General features: G+C 46.3%; 1 non-coding gene across 1 annotated transcript; it reads right to left on the bottom strand.

Moving 5' to 3' along the window:
• Window positions 1-11,634: 11,634 nt before the first annotated feature.
• Window positions 11,635-11,709, bottom strand: Trnas-cga (transfer RNA serine (anticodon CGA)). Its single transcript has one exon. It is a non-coding gene; the product is annotated as a tRNA-Ser (tRNA).
• Window positions 11,710-14,376: the final 2,667 nt, after the last annotated feature.

Raw genomic sequence — 14,376 nt, 5'->3', positions numbered from 1 at the left:
AAGCAAGGTCGGCTGGAAGTCGGACTATTGCGTTCGCCGTTCAAAAATGGCTCTGAGCACTATGGGACTCAACTGCTGTGGTCATAAGTCCCCTAGAACTTAGAACTACTTAAACCTAACTAACCTAAGGACATCACACACATCCATGCCCGAGGCAGGATTCGAACCTGCGACCATAGTGGTCGTGCGGTTCCAGACTGTAGCGCCTTTAACCGCTGGGCCACTCCGGCCGGCCACGTTCGCCGTATTCACTACTAATAGTTCATTGCGCATACGTTCGCCGTATTCACTACTAATAGTTCATTGCGCATCTGATTGAAATGTGACATTTTCAGATTTCGTGTTGGTTTCGCACGCAGCAGTATTAATATTCTCCACGTCATTTGCCAAGATTCTTTCTATTTTCATTCTTGTATGGTCATACCCAACATTAAAACGAACAAGAGCGGTGACAGACTGTCCTCCTGTCGAAATAATGTTTAACTTTTGATAGGTTCTGAAATTCCGCTTAATGTCGCATCTACGAGTGTCTTGTCAAGTAATTTCTTTTTTCATTTTCCATAACTCTTTTAGAGTTGGGGAATCGTTAGTCTCTATGAATAGCCTACTTAAGTAAGTTAAGTTGATAACTGTGGTGAATCTGGTTTCCGTCTTTATAATTAGGATCGCTTTCACGTCTAAAATGTGTCTGGATGCTACCTAATATTCCTCAATCTAGCTTCGTACTTCCAAATTGTGTGTCCGACGTGTTGTCAAAGAAAATGGCTCTGAGCACTATGCGACTTAACTTCTGAGGTCATCAGTCGCCTAGAACTTAGAACTAATTAAACCTAACTAGCCTGAGGACATCACACACATCCATGCCCGAGGCAGGATTCGAACCTGCGACCGTAGTGGTCGCTTGGATCCAGACTGTAGCGCCTAGAACGGCACGGGCACTACGGACGGCCGTGTTATCTATTTTAATTCAAAACTTCTGTACGACACACAGTGAAAAGCCGTTATTGCAAGTGTTGAAGTATGTCTTGTTTTCATTATTATGAAATACGTGGACTAGGACATGATTCCGATCAACCTCTGTATCTCCTTTCTCTCAGCATTCTTGAATAATCCTGTGCATGCTTTGAGATCGTTTTCGTCTTGTCTCTAGGTTGCAACTAATGTTCCATTTTACCTCGCGTCTATTGTTAGTGTTCACCACACCAGTATATTGTTCTTTTTGTTTTAGCTTTGATATTACGAGGGTACGTTTTACTCTTGTGACGGTGCGAAGAGTATTCGTTTTGTTCGTTCTTCTCAGTTTAGGAACTCTCCACCGTATCTCGGTACCAACCTAGAATTGGCTGTGTTGTTGGTTCCAGTCTTTCAGAGGTTTGTTTGAACGGAAAAGGTAATATTTTGATTCCTGTCACAGTGCAAATAAATCCAGAGTAATATAGTTAAAACTAGCAACGATACTATTGATCGAAGTAATAATACGAATCACAATAAGAAAAATGAGTAATAGTTACAGTAGTAAAGAAATTCGAACCCTTAAACTTCGTCTATCACGCTGTAAACCTTCTTATGTTTTCAGTCTGTCAGCGTCTCTTACCTAATGTCCGGAAGTTTTAAAAAAAATGGTTCAAATGGCTCTGAGCACTATGGGACTCAACTTCTGAGGCCATTAGTCCCCTAGAACTTAGAACTGCTTAAACCTAACTAACCTAAGGACATCACACACATCCGTGCCCGAAGCAGGATTCGAACCTGCGACCGTAGCGGTCTCGCGGTTCCAGACTGCAGCGCCTAGAACCGCACGGCCACTTCGGCCGGCGGAAGTTTCAAAGAGGCTATTAGTCATGTGTAGATAGCTCGGTTTCTATGACTACTACTGACAAAGAGTTAGGATCCTGATTGGAACTCTGTCCATAAAAGTTTTTACATGACAAGGTTTCACTAAAATGTCTGTTCTCTTCTGTAGAGTGAAGAGCTGATACTAAGGAATTCTTACATTTTATACAAGCAAAGTACATCTGAATAATTTTTTTTTTTTACGATCTGTAAAAGCAACTTGAAAACGGTAAGAAAAATGTTTTCTTCCTTTCCTTCTGGCGCAGAAAACAAGGAAAGCACTAAGGTAAGAATATAAAATTACGTTTGGAAATTTAGATCCCTGTCGCAACAAATGGCGCTATAAGGAATACTGAAAATGAGTACAATGTTCCGGTACCTCCGTAAGTCTTCATACTGTGCGTCTACAACGCCCTCTACGCCCACTTTCACTTTTCGATGGGTAATTATGAAGGTGAATGACGAGGTTCTCCGCAGAATTGGCTAGGTAAAGAATATATGGAAAACATAGGCAAGAAGAAGAGACAGGATGATAAGACATCCGTTAAGACAAAACGAAATAACTTCCATAGTATTAGAGGGAGCTGTAGAAGGTAAAAACCGTAGAGGAAGACAGAGACTGGAACTATCCAGCAGACCATTGAGGACGTAGGTTGCAAGAGCAACTCTGAGGTGAAGTGGTTGGTACAGGAGAGGAATTCGTGGTTCGCCGCATCAAACCAATCAGAGGACTAATGGCTCAAAAAAAGTAAGAGGATTTGTGAAATGGAAATGTGGAAGAAAGAAAGAGAGCACGCCAGACACCAACTGTTGGGTAGGTCGTATAGGTAGCTTACTCGGTAGGAATATTATGCAAGAAAAGCGAGATTCTGAGTTGGTGTCCATGAGTAGCTCATAGTCAAACAATATTGCGCAAATAATGGTGACAGGGACTGCCTTCTTTAAAAGTTCTGAGTTATAATTCTGAAGATACTTCCCGGGCTAAGAGTCATTGTCGTTACATCGATATGATGACTGAACACTGATTCTGGAGATACCTGGTTACACAGAAATACTGATACAGACTAGGCAAATTCAGAAGGAGAGATAATGATAAACAGAAAGTTGCAGTAGAAGTAGGAGAATAAATAAATGAAGATGTAATGCGAAAGTGGAAAAAAATGGAACTTGAGCCAACATCTGCAAAAAGCGTTTCAGGTTCATCTTGAAGGTAGCGTGGTTTCGGATCCAGAGAACCGCGGATCAAACAAAGAGTGGAAGTGCTGAGAACAGGCACAGCTCAGATGGATGTTCGATGTATGGAGAAAGATACCAGTGATTCGCTGGCAAAGAAACAGGCGAAGGTAGCACTGAGTGTCTATGTCACGTCATATGAGTGGGCGTCATATAAATGAGCATAAGAAACAATGAAATGTCCAAATAATGGAGTATCACACATATATTTCACATAAAAGAATAAGTTAAAACTCTGTACTTATGAATATCTGAATCAAGTTGCACAGCAGCAGGTAAGTACAAATAATGGGAGATTTATGTCTAGAGAGGTTTTTGTTTAACGTGTGGCCAAATTGCCTTCATACAGTTATAAAATGCATGTAAGGTAAATAAAGTTTTCCTGGTTGCCGTGACTGTGTGTTCGACCCAATACAGATTCTCGTGATGTATTTTGTTACTTACTGAAATCCTTATGACTGCTAAAGATAGAAACCAGTAACGATAGCGAAGTTATTCCGAGAGGTTTACGGTCTGTATAACCTGAATGTCAACTGATCGTTTGCGAAAAAACGGCTAGAAACATATTCCCAACCCATATCTCGTCTCGCACAGGGGCCTAGCGCACTGTAACCGTATGACATTTTTTCAAGCCCTAGAAGATCATAAACTTAAGCTAAGGCAAAGGTGTGTTAACTTTTAACTAAACTTTTATTTCTTGTCTTGTGGAACTTTTCAAATCAATTTGTAATGTGTACCATAACCGAGCAAGCTCGGTGAGAGCTATTGTTAATATCCATTTTCAAGTTGTGAATTTAGTTAATATGGTGGAAATGGGAATATGGTTTCCATTAAAAGACCCATCAGCACATTCGTCGCAAGGATGACTGAAACTTATTCTGAAAGTCGGAACAGGCAGTCAGATGAAATGTATGGGAAACGGCATAGGCACTTGTATGATTATAGATCACTGCCGGTCTGAGTGGCCGTGCGGTTCTAGGTGCTACAGTCTGGAACCGAGAAACCGCTGCGGTCGCAGGTTCGAATCCTGCCTCTGGCATGGATGTGTGTGATGTCCTTAGGTTAGTTAGGTTTAATTAGTTCTAAGTTCTAGGCGACTGATGACCTCAGAAATTAAGTCGCATAGTGCTCAGAGCCATTTGAACCATAGATCACTCTTGGTAAAGAGCACGGTAATTGAACTATTTCTTCAGCACGTATAGACCACTTAATTGGCTGGAGCTGTAGCCTCATAGTTGTTCTCCGATTAAATGATTTTTGTTGCGTCAGAAATAGAACAAACGGATTGATACTGAAGTTTCTACACTAGGCCAAAATTGTCTCCAGAGGCTTCCGGTATGGAATGAGCCTGGATCAGTTCCCTCGCTGAAATTTTTTCTGTCACCAGTCATGCAGCAGCCAGTAGGTTTACTGCACATGAGTGGCAATGTCTAGGAACTGTAAAATGTTAACAATTAAATGGCGCAGCTGAGTGAAAATAAAAGACACCTGCCATGGTTAATGCGTGGGGCCCCCTAAGCAGCTCAGGTCGGAACTGTCCTAGCTAAATTGAATCGGGGAATGCTGCTGACACAACAGTTGTGTTATGACGCCAGGTGTTTACTGCATAACAAGACGCAGCTGGAGATAAAATATCAACGATGCAGTAGAAGGCTGAGTCATTGCAGCATCAGTGGTCTGGTTAATTCATATCTGAGCCACAGACTTTTTGTGGCTTACGTCGTAAAAACGAGTGCTGTAGCAAAACATACACGGGGCAAGACTATACAAGTACTTCTCATTTTAAGTCAAAAGTATTAGGTGTCTGTCAGCCACCAGCCTCGAGGAGAGACTTCCGTCAGCCTACGAGTCCTTTAATCTACAAGTCTATGAATTTGCTTGGCTGAACCAGTCACCCTTTCTGACTCTGCCACTGCTAGCTGCAGCCCTGCTACTTGAACCAAGTCCGATGCTGTGGACTTAGCCCTCTCTAACTAGCGGACCGTTAGGGGTGCCTATTTCAGCTGCTGCCTGCATTCAACCCTGGATGTCGCTATCTCTCGTCCAGGGCCGTGCAACCATTGAACTGCCATCACTTCCGCTGGAAAATCCCTTGCTGCCCGCCTCTGCTCTGGACAGACTGTGCGGTTGTGCACTGACATTTTTATGCCTGGCCCACGAGGGGATCCTGAGAGCCACAGCGTGCATTATCCAGGGCTGTTTGCTACATCTAGGCAGCGTGGATGATGCTGAGTGCTCATCTTGCAGTATCAGGGGCCTTGCCATACCGCTGGCGTCACCAGTCGCCTACACAACACCGTTGCCTGCCTGTGGCTGCCGGCCGCGTGCCGCCGCAGTGCCTTCTTCGCTGAGCATGCACTGCTGATGTCCCGCACGCACTGGCTTCCCATGGCCATGATACGGTTATAGTAATAACAGGTGTCTTCATAACGTGGCCACAGTGCCTTCTTCACCAAGTATGTACTGCTGATATTCTGCAGGTGACTAACCAGGGAAATAAAAACGATTATAGTAATATTGTGTAATAAATGAATGTTTTTACAGATCTGTAGGACATTCCATCCAGCGTATATCAAGCACCCATTCACTGCTTCACTTCTACCCATCCTAGAGTTGTACACTATCGACGTCTAGACCTCAGTCTACCGAACTCCACAGCACGCCATAGCAGCTGTAAAAATGTAAATGGTGTCAGAGTGGTCACTGACGTTTGCAGCAGGGATCCTGAACTCCGCCTTTGGCTGCACCGTGCAGTATAGTAGTATGGGTTTGCTGGGTGAGCTTTTATTTGCTGTCATCTTCTTTGTTTTGTTTTATTCACGGTCATGGTAAACTGAAAGGACTTGCAAATAAATATTAAGATGCAGTTCGTGAAACCAGATAAACCCACAGATGATTCAAAGTTTAAGGGGAATTGTAAAGAATATTATTAACGACCAGCGGGATAGCAGTATTGTAATTTAACAGGCCGCGAATTACCGTGTATGCAGATAGTGCCAGCTACGTGTGGTGTCTGCTGACATTAAGAGAATGAAGCACATCAGTGTTCACAATCTCGTGGCCTTTGATCCATCTCAGGAATTACTGTCAATATATCTGCTCGAGTATTTTGTGATAGATGTCCTTGCTTTTGGTGTACTTTAAGTGTATTAGAAGTTTTTTTTTATTTTTTTATTTTAGTACATAAATGTTATCAGAAACGTAAGGAACGGCAATACTGGAACTGGTCGAAGTATTGCCGAAACACATGGTCAGTGTAGAGACGAAGAGTGCCACGTTACAATAGCACATATACTTCTACAGCAGCTAGTGAGCTTGGAGGAACCTGAACGGTGTAGACAAAAGACTCAGTCGGTATGCCTCTAACTTCTATGGATCGTCGTACGGGTAGTTTAGTGACTCCCTGCTTGGGTAAACAAACCAAAGATGTACTGACGTTTGTTAACAGTCTGGGAGCTTCTGCTAGTCTGGACTAATGGCCAGATGGCGTACGTTTCCTTAAAGCTAAGTTGCGATTAGTAGGCGAGACACAGATGTACACCGTGTGTCATGAGTGGTTAAATAACGTGCGTACGTTGGAGAAACTTCAGAATGGATTGTCGGTGCTACCACAAACAGTAAAGTGTTAGATTCTTCAGGAAAAAAACTCAATGGGATACCTCAGAAACGAAGTCCGTGGAGGCATTCTTGGTTAAGACCAGAAAACTCTGTAACGTGGCTATGATTTCGCACATTACAAGCATTCATCTACATACTTTGCCTTGATTTGCAACTGGAATTAGGTGTCTTTGATAGGTTGTTCATCGTACATGTGAATATTTAAAGACGGTCGGCCCACCTGAGCGCTGAAGCACAATACAGCGGCTGCCGGCTAGAATTGTAGTGACGACGGAAGGATAACGGGATAATACTTCTAGAAGTCTGAAAATCTTGGATGTAGCAGAGAGGAACAAGGAAGCTTTACCTCGGAGGATTTTTACACGGAGAAGCGTACCATTGTATGCATTCCAAATGAATTAGGATAGGTACTTCTTCGCAATCTTTCCGCTCTGGACGACAAAACACTAAAATATGGCTGGTCGGTGTTCGGAAGAATCTGTAGAGAGGGAGAATATTCCGTGGTTTCGAGAATATGATTCGCTTTCTGCAGTTACGAGGGAGGGGAGCCGAGCTCTGAAGGAAGCCAATGGTGGAGAGAAAGAGGTCTTCCGTTTTGAGCGCCCATGTTTGATAGTCGCTTAGTATCAACTTTTGTGCCGGCTGCGGTGGCCGAGTGCTTCTAGGCGCTACAGTCTGGAAAGGCGCAACCGCTACGGTCGCAGGTTCGAATCCTGCCTCGGGAATGGATGTGTTTGATGTATTTAGGTTGGTTGGGTTTAATTAGTTCTAGGGGACTGATGACCTTAGATGTTAAGTCCCATAGTGCTCAGAGCCATTTGAACCATCAGCTTTTGTTGGTATAGACTGCCTTGCTGTCTTCGCTCTCAGAAGATTTTATAGCTAGAACGGTTAGATACTGTACTGTTGCGAACTTACGTGATTCTGGACTTCACCTCTGGGTACGGAGTCGTCGTTGAGTACACAGCGTTCAGTGACTGGGAGCACTTCTTCTGTCTATACTCCCGTAGAGACTTCATCTGAGCCGGCCGAAGTGGCCGTGCGGTTAAAAGCGCTGCAGTCTGGAACCGCAAGACCGCTACGGTCGCAGGTTCGAATCCTGCCTCGGGCATGGATGTTTGTGATGTCCTTAGGTTAGTTGGGTTTAACTAGTTCTAAGTTCTAGAGGACTAATGACCTCAGCAGTTGAGTCCCATAGTGCTCAGAGCCATTTGAACCATTTTTGAACTTCATCTGAATTCCGTCCTTGGGGTCCTGGGGGTTTATGTTTCTTGTCTGTAGAACACAGAAAGGAGAAGACAGTATTAGATTATACTAGTCAGCGGACCGCCTGCTGCAGTCCTGGTGTTTGAATGAGTTTATTTTGTGGCCGGAGTTCTTCCATCTTCGCAGACAAGTACGAGAACCATCACTCTGACGCACCGGACACGGTACATATGGTGATATTGCTAATTAGGGCTGTGGTTACGTAAGTTTTATTTGCACACCACTGTAGATCATCCTCGAAAGTAGTGTCTTCTAGTGTTCGGTACGTAGATGATGTCAGTCATCTCGCGTTATTTATATTACATCGCGTAGCCATAAAAGGGGCAGATTTGGGCAGTTGATCAGTAATACACTCCTGGAAATGGAAAAAAGAACACATTGACACCGGTGTGTCAGACCCACCATACTTGCTCCGGACACTGCTAGAGGGCTGTACAAGCAATGATCACACGCACGGCACAGCGGACACACCAGGAACCGCGGTGTTGGCCGTCGAATGGCGCTAGCTGCGCAGCATTTGTGCACCGACGCCGTCAGTGTCAGCCAGTTTGCCGTGGCATACAGAGCTCCATCACAGTCTTTAACACTGGTAGCATGCCGCGACAGCGTGGACGTGAACCGTATGTGCAGTTGACGGACTTTGAGCGAGGGCGTATAGTGGGCATGCGGGAGGCCGGGTGGACGTACCGCCGAATTGCTCAACACATGGGGCGTGAGGTCTCCACAGTACATCGATGTTGTCGCCAGTGGTCGGCGGAAGGTGCACGTGCCCGTCGACCTGGGACCGGACCGCAGCGACGCACGGATGCACGCCAAGACCGTAGGATCCTACGCAGTGCCGTAGGGGACCGCACCGCCACTTCCCAGCAAATTAGGGACACTGTTGCTCCTGGGGTATCGGCGAGGACCATTCGCAACCGTCTCCATGAAGCTGGGCTACGGTCCCGCACACCGTTAGGCCGTCTTCCGCTCACGCCCCAACATCGTGCAGCCCGCCTCCAGTGGTGTCGCGACAGGCGTGAATGGAGGGACGAATGGAGACGTGTCGTCTTCAGCGATGAGAGTCGCTTCTGCCTTGGTGCCAATGATGGTCGTATGCGTGTTTGGCGCCGTGCAGGTGAGCGCCACAATCAGGACTGCATACGACCGAGGCACACAGGGCCAACACCCGGCATCATGGTGTGGGGAGCGATCTCCTACACTGGCCGTACACCACTGGTGATCGTCGAGGGGACACTGAATAGTGCACGGTACATCCAAATCGTCATCGAACCCATCGTTCTACCATTCCTAGACCGGCAAGGGAACTTGCTGTTCCAACAGGACAATGCACGTCCGCATGTATCCCGTGCCACCCAACGTGCTCTAGAAGGTGTAAGTCAAGTACCCTGCCCAGCAAGATCTCCGGATCTGTCCCCCATTGAGCATGTTTGGGACTGGATGAAGCGTCGTCTCACGCGGTCTGCACGTCCAGCACGAACGCTGGTCCAACTGAGGCGCCAGGTGGAAATGGCATGGCAAGCCGTTCCACAGGACTACATCCAGCATCTCTACGATCGTCTCCATGGGAGAATAACAGCCTGCATTGCTGCGAAAGGTGGATATACACTGTACTAGTGCCGACATTGTGCATGCTCTGTTGCCTGTGTCTATGTGCCTGTGGTTCTGTCAGTGTGATCATGTGATGTATCTGACCCCAGGAATGTGTCAATAAAGTTTCCCCTTCCTGGGACAATGAATTCACGGTGTTCTTATTTCAATTTCCAGGAGTGTATTAGAATCTATAAACATTTCTAATATAAAGCGGTTTTTAATCTACGTTTGATGTATAGGCAGAAACAAGATTTATAATGTAGTAGTTACTAATTCCCTTAATCATTCATTTATATTTAGGTTGTAATTTATGTGTTAAATAGCAAGAAGGAGGAAGTAATATCACAATTAAGAGATCCTAAGATCTGCTTCAGGCGTAGTCAGACAGGGCCAAATCTTTATCTCCGCGTTCACTATTTTCCGTTGCGAAAATTCCTTTTACACATGCGTTGAATAGCGTCTTGGAACTCTATTTATAAACCTATGAGTTGACGCAAAATAAAGAGGCTGATAAAATTATTTTGCAAGAGGTAGAGCACAGGGCAGTGGGTGATTTTTGAGGGGACTTCCAACTGATATTTCAAGGAGAGTATGGTAGTAATATCCAAAGGAATTGGCTGCTGCCATTATGATCGCTACATACCTCGAGGAGATGGACCTAGTGACACGGTGTGTGTTAAGCAGACTGTTTTTTCTTCAGAGGTATAGTACTATAGGTAAGGATTTCCGAGCTTCAAGTCATACATTATCGCAAGATTCTTCAGTCGTGAAGACAGAAACCAATAAACTCTGTACACATTCATTAAAGCTCAGTTTGCACTTTAAAGTTTCAAGACATAGAGGAAACTACTCTGGATGTGTGTGGGTACTGACTTACCAATGTGTTGCCTGTAGAGCCGTTAGAATCTAACGACAAATTGGATATTTCACATATTATGTGAATAGAAGTGTGATTCATGTTCAGGAAGTAAATTAGATTACATTGTTCAGGTGAGTGTAGATACATTTGGCTCTGGCAAAGTGTACCTGCCAAAATAGTTAATAGTGGCCAATTTGGGCGTAGTAGATATGGATGATTTGGGAAACTCGAGTGGAGACCTTTGCCGCAAGCAAACCATCAATGAATCTGCGTTATGCGATAAGGTGAAGCATTTGAAAGAGTAGGGTAAATCAGCCATGAAGTACGGGCATGCATTGTGGTATCTGCTGCTTTGAAGGAAGAAGTGTTGTATAAGTCACAGAGGACAGTGGACAACCAAGGGTCGATTAGCTGAGCAGTGCTCATGAAGCATGAGGAGGCAGGATATCGACCAGCAGATGAGAAATTGTATACTGTGCACACAATGTACTAGTCTCAGTCTTCAATGAGCGCCGTTGCAACGATTACCAGAAGCGTTAGATACAGCACGAATGGAAATTTTTGATCTATTCAACCTAATACCAGCAGGCAACATATAGTAAAATGTTAGTGTATGGTACGACCTGTCAAATAACAGATACGACGTTCCCTCTTTTAGATACTGTCACAGGAAACAAACATAATGAATCTAACATAGACGTCATTGTAATGGTCAGAAAAGTCTCTAGAGATGTTATCAACCTGTAAGCTGACCTGTTTAAACAACACCCTTAACACGGACCTCCTTTATTCATTGAATTAACTTATACTCTCAGAAAAGGGTCGAATTAGCGCCGAGCAAAAATCTTCCAGTATATACGGCCGCATCATGACAAGCAATGCCATGGCATTGTGACTGTAAGCATCTTGGTGACTGGTACTGTAGTGGTTTTGGCTTTGCTTTGTGTAACCTATCTCTGCCTTAAGCAGAATACCGCCCACGGCCATGAACTCCCAGTGCATCAGTTACCAGTGGATTCGATAAATTATAGTAAGTAACAATTAAATAAGAATTAAATAGCAAAATACTTGGTAAAGAGGAAGATATGCGAGGCCTGAGAAGCACTCGAGCAAATTTATCTACTCTAAATCGTTTCCTGATGAATTTTTAAAGACAGGATAATTTAATAACGTTACAGCGTTAGTCAGTAAGTAATGATTCAGTGTGAAACTTCCTGGCAGATTAAAACTGTGTGCTGGGCCGAGACTCGAACTCGGGACCTTTGCCTTTCGCGGGCAAGTGCTCTACCAACTGAGCTACCCAAGCACGACTGACGCCGCGTTCTCACAGCTTTACTTCTAGCAGTACCTCGTCTCCTAAATTCCAAACTTTACAGAAGCTCTCCTGCCAGGAAGTTTCATATCAGCGCACACTCCGCTGCAGAGTGAAAATCTCATTCTGGAAACATCCCCCAGGCTGTGGCTAACCCATGACTTCGCAATATCCTTTCTTTCAGGAGTGCTAGTTCTGCAAGGTTCGCAGAAGAGCTTCTGTGAAGTTTGGAAGGTAGGAGACGAGGTACTGGCAGAAGTAAAGCTGTGATGACAGGGCGTGAGTCGTGCTTTGGTAGCTCAGTCAGTTGGCCTTTGGCTGTGCTGCGGTGAGGACGCGCTGTTTGTGTTCCTGCCGCGGCGCGAGCGCTCGTGTTGTTTACATCGTACTTGACCGTTTCGCGCGCGCCGTACTCAGCATATAGATCACTATGGCGCACCAATACAGAAAATCGACGCTCAAATTTACGTTCCGCAACGAATTTGCACGGCCCAAAGCACTCGAAGTCGAACGATTTCCACGAGAAGTAGTTAAAATCCCGGCGACCGACATTCTCGTCATTCACTTGTCCATTGTGAGTAGTATCGTATATGTAAAGATCATCAACGACGCAATGTGTGAACGGATCCTTCGGGACACGAAACAGGGCCTCCGTTTCTGCCATGCTGATGGCAATGTGGGGACTGTGCACGTCGATTATTCTGGCATGGGACTTCGCACGATCAGACTTTTCGAACTTCCTTTCGAACTACTGGCGGAGGACGTCGTGACAGCGCTGCGCCCCTACGGCACGGTCCATGATCATATTGCGGAAAAATGGACGCAATTCCAGACGTATCCTGTGCTGAACGGAGTCCGCCAGGTACGAATAGACATGTACCTTCATATCTGAATATCGGTGGCTGCCGTGCCATCGTCATCTACGATGGGCAACCGAAGACCTGCTCTGGTTGTGGGAAGGAGGGACACCTCAGATCAGAATGTATCCAACGTCGCATCACTCAACTGCCGCCGGCTGACACGGACCCGCCATCGCAGCCGACGCTGCTTCCCGTGACTTATGCAGCAGCCCTCGCGACAGCTACCACTTCACCACGACAGCCGACATCCACTGTTGGATCGCGGCACCATCCTCCAATACAGGGCGATGACGACACACCCGTTCCACAAGCTACGGATTCAACTCCGATGCCGCCGCCACCGTCGACGGATAACAACATACATGACGATAGCATGGCCGTAAACTCGCCTATTGTGCCTACGGCTGCCTTTGTGCCGGAACGTCGTGAATCTCTGCCATCGTCTGACACAGAAGGACACACCAGGAAGCAACGCTCTCCGAAGCGACTGAAGCGGAGGCGTAGAGCAACTTCCGAACGGGATGCGACACAGCCTCCAGAGGACGACGACTCCACCTTCAATGACGGCGCTACCACAGAGACAGCCGCTATTTGCTGCAGTGTGGCACCACCGAACGGAACTGAGGACAAACCAAATATATCTACAGTGGCAAAATCGGTTGCCGATATGCAGGACAGATGCTGCCCACCACCTTCTGGAGTGCAAGCACCCATGTCGTGTCCTGAGGAAGCTAGGAAAGTCGATCTTGCTTTGAGTTCCCCGACGTGGGCGGATGACCACGGCGGCGAAGGAACCATGCAAGTTGCGCCAACAGGGCCCATGCCATTGGCGCCGGCTCTCTAGAAAGGACTGCAGGTGAGGTTTGGGGGGATACGGAGGTGTCAATACAGTCAGAAGCGTCATAGGTAAGTCCAGTCTTAATGGATAACTTAACACCTGCGGTTCGGCAACAATCTTATCGTATCGCCACGCTTAATCTCAACACGATACGAACGGCAGTGAAGATCCAGTTGCTGCGTGAGATGCTTCGTTCTTCGGATGTTGACATTGCCCTGTTGCAAGAAGTGTATATAGCGGCCCTCCCCGTTTTCTACGGTTATGTGACATATGTGTCGCCGGCGGACCGGAATGGCAGCGGTACGGCAATACTAGTGCGCGACGGAATTGCCATCGAAGAAGTGACTTACCTTCCGTCAGGAAGGGGCCTGGCGATCACAGCACTGCGCACGCGCATCATTAACATTTACGCTCCATCAGGAACTGACCAACGCCGCGAACGATCGCTGTTGTACTCGGAGGATATCGCCCCCCTCTTTCTCAGCCGCTTCGATCAATATATCTTCGGCGGCGACTTTAACTGTGTGCTCCACACCAAAGACCAAGTCCCACATTTATCGACTCGTCAAGAACTTCGGCTCCTGGTTCGAGATATACTTCTCACCGACACGTGGGAGAAAGCGCACGGTGACAGTCCTGGGCCGACATACCTTACTAGTCACTCAGCCAGTCGCCTAGACCGCATTTACGTCTCATGAGCTCTAGCGCCGAGAGTATTGGACGCCGAAAGTTGGCCGCTTGCCTTCTCCGATCATAGCGCTTTCATATGCACACTCACTCTACAACAGCAGCGGATATGGCGCAGACGAGGACCCTGGAAACTGAATGTGGCACATCTTCAAGGCCCGGAATGCCGTCAGATTATCGCCAACACATGGCTGGATTGCGAACGTCGTCTTCCCCGATACCCTTCGACTCTAGCATGGTGGGTGGACTGTGCAAAACCAGCGTTTCGGCGTGTGCT

The sequence above is a fragment of the Schistocerca serialis genome, chromosome 7 (genome assembly GCF_023864345.2).
Source record: "Schistocerca serialis cubense isolate TAMUIC-IGC-003099 chromosome 7, iqSchSeri2.2, whole genome shotgun sequence".
NCBI classification, from domain to species: domain Eukaryota; kingdom Metazoa; phylum Arthropoda; class Insecta; order Orthoptera; family Acrididae; genus Schistocerca; species Schistocerca serialis.
Note: the sequence above shows the minus strand (reverse complement) of the source record. Positions and strands in the feature narration are given on the sequence as shown.